Source organism: Nicotiana sylvestris, chromosome 5 (assembly GCF_000393655.2).
Source record: "Nicotiana sylvestris chromosome 5, ASM39365v2, whole genome shotgun sequence".
NCBI lineage: Eukaryota > Viridiplantae > Streptophyta > Magnoliopsida > Solanales > Solanaceae > Nicotiana > Nicotiana sylvestris.
Genome location: NC_091061.1, coordinates 102442079 through 102455814, shown reverse-complemented (window position 1 = coordinate 102455814; position 13736 = coordinate 102442079). Strand labels below are relative to the sequence as shown.

Genomic DNA, 13736 nt, shown 5'->3' with positions numbered 1-13736 from the left:
ATCCTAGGGCCAGTTCTACTGATGGAGATGGGGTCCAATTCAGGGTGTCTACTTCATGATCAATCAGCCTAGATAACCTATCCATACATAATATGAATATGTAATGGGACACGAGATCTCCCTGTCTAATACCTCTAGAAGGTACGAAAGTATCAGTCTTGTTACCATTTAAGTAAATGGAGATTGAAGCTGATGTGATGCAGGACATAATGAGATTGACAAGGCTTCTTGGAAGATTGTAAAAGAGGAGGGTGCTTCTAATGAATGACCATTTCAGCCTGTCAAAGGCTTTCTCCAGGTCCACTTTGAAGATCATATTACTAACCTTCCCTTTCATTTTGTTGAAGTGGGAGATGTATTCTTGGACAATGATCGCATTATCATAGGCTCTCCTATTTGAGGGGAAGCTAGCTTTGCTGGGGCCAATGATGGAGTTTAGATGAGGCTTTAGCCTGTTGACAATGATTTTTGTGACTAGCTTATACATGGTGTTACATAGGCCAATAGGTCTAAAGTTCCAAAGCATGGTGGCATTACCATATTTGGGTATGAGGAATAGGTAGGTTGAATTGACTTCAGGAGGCATTTCATTAGTAGAAAATACTTTGAAGTAGAAGCTGGTGATATGGTGGAAAATAATGTGCCAGTATTTCTGGTAGAAGATAGGATGGAGCCCATCAGGACCAGGAGCTTTTGTTGCTTTGAAGGAATATAGTGTATTGGTGATCTCACATGGTCTCAGTTGCCGGTTGAGACTTAGTGATACTTCCTCAGAGAGGGAGTTGAAACCGGGAGGTGTTTGAGTACTAAGGATGGTAGTGTGAGTGTGGTCAATGGTGTAGATGTTTTGAAAATACACTTGCACCATATCATTCATGCCTTCTTGGTCATGCATGCAATTGCCTACCTCATCCTTGAGGGATAAGATATTATTCCTTCTTCTTATGTTAATGGTGGATATGTGGAAGAACCTAGTGTTGGCATCACCATCACAAAGCCAATTAATTTTGGCTTTCAGCCTCCAGAAGTCCTCCTCATATTTGAGAATGTCTGAGTATTCCTTATGGAGGTGGGAGTCTAAGTGTTGGAGAAACCTACTGAAAGGAAACTGGGGGAGGGGGGGGGATTTCTGAATCCCAGCCAACCTGGACTGGATATGCTTTTTCCTATTAAAGATATTGCCAAAGATCTCCTTGTTCTAAATAAAGGCCTTAAGTTGAAAGTGTGTGGTTGCCTGGGATAGAGTCTCATTATTGGAGAAACTCTGGTGGATAATTTGTGGTAGGTCAGGGTGCCCACCACATTGTTTCAAACCTAAAAGGTCTCTTGTGATTAGGTTGCACGTTATACATAGAGAGAAGCAGAGGACAATGATCTGAGTGGGTCATGGTTAGGCGGGTGACACTAGCATTTGGGTAAAGGTCAATCCAGTCACTAGTGGCTAAGCACCTATCTAACCTTTCTAAGATAAAGCTCTATTTGTTGGAGTACCTCTTATTACTCCAGGTGAATTTACTGCTTTTAAATCCTAGGTCAATAAGGTTACACTTGTTGATGCAGTTCCAGAATTGGTTAGCCCTATTAGTGCTAATGCAATTACCTCCAAACTTGTCCCTGGCTTTTAGGACTTCATTGAAGTTTCCCCCTACTAACCAACTGCCCTTAAAGACAGATGCTATATCCACCAAATGGTTCCATAATTTAACCCTATCAGCAGGAGTATTACTAGCATAAATAGCACTAAAGAGGAAAAAGTTGGGGGGAGGGGAAGTACCTTGGCCATGATATGGATATCCTGAGGGGTCGTAGAAACCTCTTCAAGTTTGATAAGGTCGTCCTTCCACATGACCACAATGCCACCAGATTGGCCATTGACCAGGAACTGGAAATGGGCACTAAACTATAGCTCAACGGTTAAGTGCTTGTGATCAGCCATGCGTGTTTCGAGGAGAACAAGCACTGCAGGATTGTGGAGTTTAACCATAGAGGAGTAGTGCCTCCTAAACTCCGTGCTATTCCCCCCCCCCACCGACATTCCATATGATGAAGTTCATCGGGAGTTTGTGTTGGTGTGGTGTCTTCCTCTTGACACCTTTCCCTTCCCCTTGGTCGTGCCTCCTAAACTCCGCGCTATTGCCCCCCGACATTCCATATGATGAAGTTCATCAAGAGTTTCTGTTGGTGTGGTGTCTTCCTCTTCACACCCCCCCCCCCCCCTATATAATAGAGTCTTATTTTTATGTGTAGTTTTCAAGAGACTTTTATTTTCAAATAGACAGATGAATTAATCATAAAGAGATTGTTTTATATCTAGTTATTTTGTTATTAATATGTTCTGTTTAGTAATTATGTTTTGTCCAAATAATTTTGATAGTTAATATTTGCAAGGGACACATCATTTGGACGTAGACATTTGCATTTCTGGAGCAACTCGCCAATTCTTCTCTGGATAGTATGATCTACCTGCAATCTTTTCTATTCCTTTTATATATTTTTCTTCAATAAAAGCTAGTACGTTTTTTGAAATGAAAATATTTATTTTGATTAACCGGGTCATGGCTTGTGCTAGGTTTGTTTCTTCGGACAGTTTTATGCATCAGTTGAAAAAGTAGACTATCTTACCCTCAGACGTGGCTTTGTTATGGTAAGTTTGGTGCAACTTAAAATTATTAGTTACGGAAAATTCAGTTTTGAGCTACTGATACAAAATTTAACCCCCACCCCACCCCCACCCCCTCCCCCACCCCCCTCCCCCCGAAAAATAAAAAAACAAGTGGAATCATAAATCTGATGGCTTGGATTATTATGCTAGGCACATTTAGCACCTCAGCAAGAAAAGAATTTCGATTTTCAGTTGTATATCAATAGAGCACTTGAAGAAAATTTCACAGATGTCGTGGGAATAAGGTAACTTATGTTGCGGAAGCCAAATGTATAGAGTGTGAATAAGTCACAACTACTATACCAAAAATTATGACAACCACCAAATAATAAATAAGACAATAAAGCAATAATAAAGGGAACACCAGAATTTACGAGGTTCGGCTAATTTTGCCTACTCCTCGGACACAACCAATATTTTATTCCACTCCAAAAATACAAGTGAAATAATACTAAAGAGAGAAGATACAAATGCCTTAAACAGATGAGAAGGCAAATGAGAGGTGTGTTTCAATCCTAAACATTAGGCCTTCTTTTATAGGGGAAAAATCCCCCCCAAACTTAACTCCCAACCAATGTGGGACTTTGGCATTTTGCCAAACTTCAACAAATCTCCACCTTGGCAAAATTCCACATTTTCAATTCTCTCTCAATAACAAATTTTGGTTGTGTCTTCATCTTCAATCTTCAGTGTTCAACAATGTTGATCAAATCCAAACAATGTTGAAACTTGACCGCAGTCACCACCTTTGTCAGCATATCAGCAGGATTCTCTGTAGTATGAATTTTCTTCACCGTGACTCCACCTTCTTCTATGATTTCTCGTACGAAATGATACCGAACATCAATGTGCTTCGTCCTTGCATGATAAACTTGGTTCTTCGCTAATTGAATAGCACTTTGACTATCACAAAAAATTGTGATACCTTTTTGTTCAACACCAAGCTCCTTTAGCAATCCTTGAAGCCAAATTGCCTCTTTCACAGCATCTGTAATAGCCATGTATTCTGCCTCTGTTGTAGACAAAGCAACTGTTGACTGCAAAGTAGACTTCCAACTAACTGGTGCCTTTGCAAAAGTAAACACATAACCAGTAGTTGATCTTCGTTTGTCCATATCACCCGCAAAATCTGAGTCACAATATCCAACTACAGACTGATTGTCTTCCTGCTCAAAAACTAACCCGACATCTACAGTATTATGAATATACCGTAGAATCCACTTCACAGCTTGCCAATGCTCCTTCCCTGGATTGTGCATATATCTGCTAATAACTCCAACAGCTTGTGAAATGTCAGGCCTTGTGCAAACCATTGCATACATCAAGCTACCAACAACATTTGCGTATGGTACCTTTGACATATACTCTCGTTCAGCTTCATCCATTGGCGACATAGTAGTACTTAGCTTAAAATGGGAAGCAAGTGGAGTACTAACTGGCTTAGTCTTGTCATCTATGCCAAAACGTTGAAGTACTCTCTTCAAATATTCCTTTTGAGATAAACAGAGTTTCTTTGAACGTCTATCTCTAATTATCTCCATGCCAAGAATTTTCTTTGCCTCACCCAAATCCTTCATCTCGAACTCCTTCTTCAGTTGAATCTTCAACTTATCAATTTCTTCCAAATTCTTGGAAGCTATCAACATATCATCAACATATAGGAGAAGATATACAAAGGAACCATCTTTAAGCTTGTGCAAATACACACAATGATCGTATTTGCTTCTCTTGTACCCTTGCCGCAACATAAACTCGTCAAATCGCTTGTACCATTGTCTAGAAGATTGTTTCAATCCGTACAACGATTTTTCAAGTTTGCACACCATATTTTCTTTTCCAGCAACTTTGAATCCTTCTGGCTGAGTCATGTAGATTTCCTCCTCCAAGTTTCCATGTAAAAACGCAGTTTTTACATCCATCTGAACTAGTTCCAAATCCAATTGTGCTACCAAAGCCAACATAATTCTAATGGAGGAATGTTTTACAACTGGAGAAAACACTTCATTGTAATCAATTCCCTCCTTTTGAGCATATCCTTTGGCCACCAATCTTGCTTTGTAGCGAACATCTAATTGGTTAGGAAATCCTTCTTTCTTTGCAAATACCCATTTGCACCCAATTGCTTTCTTTCCCTTCGGGAGATTGGCCAATCTCCATGTATGATTCTGATGAAGGGACTGTATTTCATCATTCATGGCAATCCTCCACTTATCTTCTTCTGAACTTTGGACAGCGTCTTTATAAGTAGTAGGAACATCATCAGCTACAATTGAGGTTGCACAAGCAACCGTCTCTATGAGACGAACAGGTTTCGTTATTGTTCTTTTTGGCCTGCTGGTTGCTATTGATTCAAGTTGTTGTTGAGATTCCTGAGTTGGAATCTCCTCTACTGGCTCTCCTTCCAGAGGGTAATCTTCATTTGTTTCCTCCTCTGCTTCTTGTGTAGGAAAAATAAATTTTCCCTCAAACTCCACCTGCTTAGAAGCACCTTCATTTTGTTTGGTATCTTCTGTTACCTTATTTACCATAGCAAATTCATCAAAGGTAACATCTCTGCTGAATATTACTTTCTTTGTCATAGGACACCATAAGCGATATCCTTTGACTCCAGAAGTAATTCCCATAAAAATAGCCTTCTTTGCCCTTGGATCCAATTTTGACTCCGTCACATGATAATATGCAGTTGAGCCAAACACGTGCAAAGAGTTATAATCTACAGCAGGTTTTCCGTACCATTTTTCAAATGGTGTTTTGCCATCAATAGCAGCAGATGGTAGACGATTAATGAGGTGGCATGCATATGTAATTGCCTCAGCCCAAAATTCTTTGCCCAAGCCAGCATTGGACAACATACACCGTACCTTCTCCAGCAAGGTCCGGTTCATACGTTCTGCCACTCCATTCTGTTGTGGTGTATGTCTAACAGTGAAGTGTCGGACGATGCCATCATTTTCACAGACCTTATTGAAATGATCATTTTTGTATTCACCTCCATTGTCTGTGCGAATACACTTGATTCTCCTGCCTGTCTGATTCTCCACCATCGTCTTCCATTTGAGAAAAATTCCCAACACTTCATCTTTGCTCTTCATTGTATACACCCATACTCTTCGGGAAAAATCATCAACAAAGGTTACAAAATAGTGCTTCCCACCCAATGAAGGTGTTTTGGAAGGACCCCAAACATCAGAGTGTACATAATCCAAAATGCCTTTAGTATTATGGATCGTTGTACCAAATTTAACCCTTGTCTGTTTCCCTTTAACACAATGCTCACAAAACTCCAAGTTGCAAGCCTTTACTCCTTTTAACAATCCTTGATCTGATAGAGTTTTCAAGGATTTTCCTCCAGCATGTCCCAAGCGCATGTGCCATAGCTTGGTTGCTTCTGCCTCTTTGTCGTCACTGGATGTTACTGTCGCTGTCCCAATAACTGTACTGCCACGATAGCGGTACATATTATTATTCTTCCGATTAGCCTTCATTACCACTAGTGCACCGGAGCATACTCTCATCACTCCATTTTCTGCAATGATTTTGAACCCTTTTGATTCTAGGGCTCCCACAGAGATGAGATTCTTCTTCAAATCCGGTACATATCGAACATCTATCAATGTTCTGATCATTCCATCATGGTTCCTTAATCGTATTGAACCAATGCCATATGAGGTAAGAGGGCTGTTATCCGCTGTGTGGATGACTCCATATTCTCCTTCTTGAAATTCCATGAACCAGTCCCTGTTGGGACACATATGATAGCTACAAGCCGAGTCCATCAACCATATGTCTGATGATGTTGATGACTCTGTTGTAACTAATGAGAAGTCTGAATCATCACAATCAGCTACATTTGAATCCATAATAGCCTTTCCATTGTTATGTTTGGCCTTATTCTTCAACTTCGGACAGTCTTTCTTCCAGTGCCCTTTTTCTCGACAAAAGGCACATTCATCTTTGCTGGGTCTGGATCTTGACTTGGATCTTCCCTTCTTTGTCCTCGTTTGATTTTGAGGACGACCCCTCACAAACAGTGCTTCTCCTTCTCCGCCCTTCTGTTTTTCTCGCTTTCTTTGTTCATAGCTGTACAAAGCTGAACAAACTTCTCTGAGAGAAATTTCGTCATTTCCATGGAGTAGAGTAGTTTCAAGGTGCTCGTACTCATCAGGAAGTGACGCCAACAACATTAAGGCCAAGTCACCATCATCATAAGTTGTATCCATATTTTGCAAATCTGTGACCAACTTATTGAAACTGGTGATATGTTCATTCATCGTGGTACCAGGAACATAGGTGAAGTGAAACAGTCTCTTCTTCATGTACAATTTATTTTGACTGTTTTTCTTCAAAAATTTATCCTCCAGTGCTTTCCATAATTTACTTGCAGAAGTTTCCTTTGTGTATGGATATTTCTGCTCTCTAGCAAGGTAGGATCGAATGGTACCGCAAGCAACACGGTTGATAATTCTCCAATCTTCTTCTCCAATAACATCTGGTTTCTTTTCTTCAATGGCCAGATCTAGCCCTTGTTGAAAAAGGACATCTAGAACCTCGCCTTGCCACATCCCAAAATGTCCGGACCCGTCAAAAATTTCTACCGCAAATTTCGCATTTGACACAATTCTTGTCATAAGCGAAGATGCCAATGATGACGTATTGTTGACACTTGATGTAGATTCTTCTTGTTTATTGTCCCCCATATTTGACACAAATATTATTTAATAGCTGACGACACAAATCAAGATTATTTCCTTTCTGATGTAGAAGATCAGACTAAGCTGCAACTACAGAGCATACTCAGACAGAACCTTGACTCAGTTACCAAGATAAATCTTTTCTGATGTGGAAGATCAGACTATGCTGCAACCACAGAGCATACTTAGACAGTACCTTGGCTCTGATACCAATTGTTGCGGAAGCCAAATGTATAGAGTGTGAATAAGTCACAACTACTATACCAAAAATTATGACAGCCACCAAATAATAAATAAGACAATAAAGCAATAATAAAGGGAACACCAGAATTTACGAGGTTCGGCTAATTTTGCCTACTCCTCGGACACAACCAATATTTTATTCCACTCCAAAAATACAAGTGAAATAATACTAAAGAGAGAAGATACAAATGCCTTAAACAGATGAGAAGGCAAATGAGAGGTGTGTTTCAATCCTAAACATTAGGCCTTCTTTTATAGGGGAAAAATCCCCCCAAACTTAACTCCCAACCAATGTGGGACTTTGGCATTTTGCCAAACTTCAACAACTTACTCATTCCCATAATTTTCAAATAATAGAAAAATGTATCACTCACTAGACTTTCACCTTTTTCTATATGGCAGTCCAGTGTTATGGCTATTTGCAGTTCTCTACTTTCTGACAAATACAAATGGCAAGCTTGTTTCCTTGAGAAATTTTTCTTTGGCATGGTTATTGCAGCTAGCGGTGGAAAGTGTAGGGTAAGATTTAGGCAGATTAAACACAAGTGAGACAAATACGATTCTTAATCTAATTACCCGAAGGTGCAGCCTTGCGTTTAATGAAGTAGGTGAATATTATATAAGATCAGTAGAGACGAAAAATACAAGGTGAAAATCATAAATACAAGTAAATAAAAAATAGCCCGTGGAATAATCAAGAGACTCCGAAGATGATCTAGACTAGAGGTGTACAAGAGAAACCGACAAACCGTACCAACCCGATAATCCGAGTCAAATCGAGAAAAAAAACCCGACTATGGTTTGGTGTTGGGAAAAAAAATCCGACCATAATTGGTAGGGCTGTTCACGGTTTGACGAAAAACCAATCCAAACCGAAAACCAAACCAAACCGATATTTTTTTTGATTTGGATTGGTTTTGGTTTTAAATTTTAAAAACCGATAATATTTGGTTTGGTTTTGGTTCTATTATAAAAAACCGAAAATTAAACCGAACCAAACCGATTAATGTACAAAATTTAATAATTATTTATATACAATATAATATCTTTTTCTAAATAATTTTAAATATTTTATGCAATTTAATTGTTATTTTGAATTTTGGTTTATCCTACTTATATCTTAAAAGATTGCCTAAGCCCAAAACAATAGGAATCGGCCAATTTTTTTTTCCTTAAGAGACTTTAATTCTCTAACCCTCCGCACATATTTTTTCCTAACAGAAGAGTTAAAAAAAATCCTACCATAAGAGTAAATAAAGCAAACTCAAATTGCAGGACTACAGTGGCTAAAGCTTGAGAAAGCAAACTTTTATTTGTTTGTTTGTTCATTCTTTTCATATAAAGAGGTAAATAAACTTTCACTTCCGAAAGAAATATATAAAAAAGTATAAATTTAGCAAATTATTTTCAGATTATTGTCTAGTGTTGTTTTCACTATCATCGACTTATTATTAGCTTACTACGAACCGAAAAACCGAACCAAACCGATGGTTTGTATTTAATTTGGTTTGGTTTTGGTTTTAAAATTTTAAAAACCTATTAAATTGGTTTGGTTTTGGTTTTAATCAAAAATCGATCAAACCGAACCGTGAGCACCCCTAATAATTCGTTTGGTTTGGTTTTAACTAAAGAAAGTCAAATCGAAACCAAACCAACCCGACATTACATATATAGAAATTTTAGATATATTTAATATATAAATATACTTGTTGTGATGTAATTTATAAATATTTCTTAAAAATGTTCATAATTTTATCTTTTAAATTATTATTTCAATATTGTACTTAGAACTTTTGAATGTTCCAATAAGTTTTATAGCCATTAACATTAGTAAATTAAGTATTGATAACAAAAGCCTAAACCAAAATTAAATCAATATTAATGCTAACAAAAGACATTTAATTTAATACTACGAACGAGAATGTATTGAATATCTATTTTACAAAAGAGAAAGGATTAGGTGCTCAGTAGCCCTGGTCAATATGATTTTGACCCATTCTTTTAGATGTAGACAGGGAAAAAAATGGATAACTTTTGGTAGCAGTATAATGGTCCCTTTTAACAACTGTTGCATAAAATTTGATCAATCACTAAACAACTGAAAATGAAAACACTTAAAAATTCTCAAGAATGACCCCACTTTGAGCTGCTCTTTCTTTCTTGCAAGACCCTATTTTTACATTTCTTTCATACATCTCCCTTGTCCATGCTTAATTTTCGACTAATAAAAAAGACTTCTACTTCCTCAGGTTGGTATTCATACTATTGGCTACCATTCATTCCTTTAATTGTAAGTCATCCCATACCCCCCCCCCTTTAATTCAATTATCTAATTCTGAAAATTGAATAGGGTTTTATGTGGGACGCACAACCTGCTTGCCTGAAGTAATAGTGGAATATATTTTCAGATAATACTACTGGTGTGCACAAAATTGCAAGTGATCATAACAAAAATGGGACTAAGAATTCAAGAAAGAGGAGATATTGTGAAGGGAACACCACATTTTTTTTTGAGAACAAGAAATACTTTATAACATACTATTAAGGGTCGTTACAAGGGGTGTCCTTAGAGGACTATGAACTTTATTAACTGGGGGAGAACTAGTTATTGGGGGGGGGGAACAATAAATAAATCTGATTCCGTCACTATTCATCACTATTCATCGGAATGCCCAGTTTCTAATAGGAAGAAGGTGAATAGTAATTCCATCATTATTCATCGGGTCATAACTCCGGCGTTCACAAGATTGGTCTCAAAAGAACCCCCTTCTCTTTGCGCACAATCCCCAATTGGTTTTATCCTTGAAATCATTTCCATTCGTTGTAGATCTTCAAAAGTGTAAGACATTAACTGTAGCAAAAAAGCCCAGAATTTCTTTAACTGGGCAGCCTCTTTTTGATTTTGTCTTCACGATGTAGTGTTGCAAACTAGTGTAACGTCATAGTAGCTTTAATGGCTGCCATCGTCTCTCCCCGGCTCCAAGCTGTAAGAGAGACTACTCAAAACACTAGCCAAATGGTAACTAATCCAAACCCAAAACAGTCATATGCATCGCAGCTTGTCTATAAACATTCTGCCGCAATTTCGTCAAATCTCAATCTAGCTACTGTAACTTTAGAGCATGGAGAACCAACTATAAACTTCACCATGGATGAAGTTAACGAGTTTACAAGAGAAGAAGGACTACACCAAGCAGTTATAATGAAGTTCTCATATGGAAAACCTGAGCTACATGAATTTTGAAAAATATTTTCGTCTCAATTCGATGTTCAAGGTAAATGCAATATTGGACTGCTGGAATTTCGTCATTTATTGATCAGATTTGATCTTTACAGTGATTATGTTCGGTTTTTATCAAGATCAACTGGTTATGTCACGGCAAAAGGGGATGAATTCTTTTTTAGAACATTACCATGGACCTTAGGATTCAATCCGAAGGAGGAAACGTCTATGGCAGTCGTGTGGATCTCCTTTCCAGGGTTGTCGCCAAATTTCTTTGCTAAGAGGTCATTAAGTCTATTGCTTCAGCTGTTGGTAAAGCTATTGCTGTGGACAAGGCGACGCAGGAAAGAACGCGACCTAGTGCTGCGAGGGTGAAGGTAATTCTTAATCTCTTGGACAAACATCCTAAAAAGGTGAAGCTGCTTATTGTGGACAGAATTTCAGGCAAAAATATCGTGCATTATCAGGAGGTGGTGTATGATAATCTTCCTAACTATTGTACCTATTGCAAGCATCAAGGACATGATTCAAAAGTCTGTCGAGTGATAAAGGAACGAGCAGGAAAGGAGGTGATGGCAGAGGAAGTAGCAGTTGGTCGTAATAGGCATGTTGTGGAGGTGACCAATTTTGACAAGTTAAAAGGTGATGCTAGGGACTATCTGAATGCCAAAAGATTGAATCAAATAGATATGGAAATAGCAGGTGGTAAGCTGGTTGATGAAGTCGCAAAAAAATTTTTAGTCGGCCAGCAACTTTTGCATATTGAAGGAGGAAAACAAAGTGTTAATTTGAAAAATGAGAAATTGGTTAATCGAGCATTTGATGGTCTTTCTATAGGTGAGACCCCAATGGTAGGTTATGCAGTAGGTGATGAGACTCCCAATGGAACAGAAACTGGAACAATTGTTGTAAACAAGTAATCAAATTGTGAAATGGTTAGGAGCACTAATGCTGGTATTGTTGAAGATACAACAACACCAATGGATGGACAATTGTGTTTGGTGGTTGATACAAATGAAGCTGGCCAACAGATTAATTATCAGACTACAAATGCTGCTATACCAATTGCAGCTCGGCAGCCTATCGTAGTACCTGGAAAACAGTTAACTTGTGTGGTGTCAAATCTGGAAGCTACTTTTCCATTGAAGTTTACAGCTGATCGAACTGTAGCTATGGGTGCAACTGATGATACAGGGATTGCTACTGTCCCAGTGGTTGATAATGTTTTTGTGCATGATGGTAAGGAATTTGATCGAGTTGCATCAGTAGGGCAGACTACAGTGCAATAAACAACTCCTCCTAAGTTTCTAGATGCAAAGAGTGTTAGATTTACTACAACAGTTGAAAAATTAGCAGGTGCTAATGCCGTACATGATGAGGGGCAAGGTACAGATGTTTCAGGTGTTAGGGCAGCTTTGGAGAAAGCTGAGCAGTCGAACAAATTTGCAGCTGGAATTGAGCAGGCTGCACCTGCAGTTGTTGCAATGATGAGTTCGAGTGAGAATGAAAATCAAGAGAGTGAAGATGAAGAGTTGATATCAGTTGGATCACCCTCTGTACCAAAAAATTGCAGCTCTACTATGATAAATCCAGCAGCAAACTGAATGCAAAAGCAACAGTTTCTATGCCTAAATCTGGAACATATAGGCGGGCAGCAGGAGCAAACTATAAACACACAGGAGAAAAATGTAGTAGCATCAGCAGCTACTGAACAGCAACAGCAAATTGCAAAGCTGTCAACTGCTGCAATATATGCTACATTCAATGAACAACAACATCAGCAAATAGCAGCAGCTATTCAGCAAAACGCAGAAGCTGCTGGAAATTTGGATAGTGCAGTTGAAAGATTGATTCAAGCTATAGAATCCAAGAAGGCCACTGCAAGTTATACTACAAGTCAAATTGTAATAACACCTACACCTGTTATGCAGGAGCAACAAAATTTTACAACCACCATAGCCGTTACTCAATCTGGGCAGCAGCAGCATAGTAAAAACAGTCCAGAAGCTATCTCAGAAGCGGGTAAATCTATTGCACAGCAACACAAACGTGCAGGCACTCAAGGTGAATATCTACCAAATGCAGGACAGCAGCATCCTATAAGTTTCATGGCTGGACAGCAGAAGCATACTCCAGGCAGTCCACCACAACAGTAACATCACACTTTAGGTGATGCAGCAGTAGAATTGGACACTGTTAAACATTCAGGTGAGATTTCAAACATTGCTTTGATTTCAAACCATGACCGGGCTCTATTGGATGCTTTGACCAGTCCAAAACCTCATAGATATGTATACTCAAGTAGCTCGAAAACGAATACACAAAAGCAGAAAGTTTCAGTGGCAAAGAGGCAAGAACCTTGTAGTGCAAAGAGAACTGAACCATTATGGATGGTTATACAAGAAGAAACAAATCAAAAACTAGAGCTCAATTTACGTGTTGCTATTTCCGACGAAGCGGAAGAAGATGAATTGATTGAATCATGTCTGGAAAGGGTGGCTACAATTGGAGATTTGTAAAGTGAAAAAAAGAAGGGGACCCAAGAAATAACACTCAGGCAACTCCCAATGAGAGCGGCAAAGCAAAAAGGGGCTGCCCCCTCAATATCTACGAGGTACAATAGACCAGAGAATAAATGAAGAATTTTGAAGATTATTTGAAGATTACAGGGGATTTTAAGGAAGTTCACATTGAACAACTCACAAGTTTGACGAATGAGGGGCAAGACTCAAATTTCTACATTGTTTTAGTTTATCATTTTAAAAGTATCATCACTTATAATAGCGTCATAGAGTGTGTTATAAACTCTATGGCAATCATAGAGTACTTGGTACTTTCAAGTTCCTATTTTTTACATGCTTGTGAGAAGATGAGGCTTTTTCAAAGCCTCAATAGGATTAGTAAGGTAAGGTTTAGC

The 13736-nt window shown here is 38.5% G+C and overlaps 1 pseudogene; it reads left to right on the top strand.

The window, feature by feature from the left end:
* Positions 1-13736, top strand: part of LOC104226872 (MLO-like protein 2) — a 50314-nt pseudogene that overhangs the window by 17036 nt on the left and 19542 nt on the right.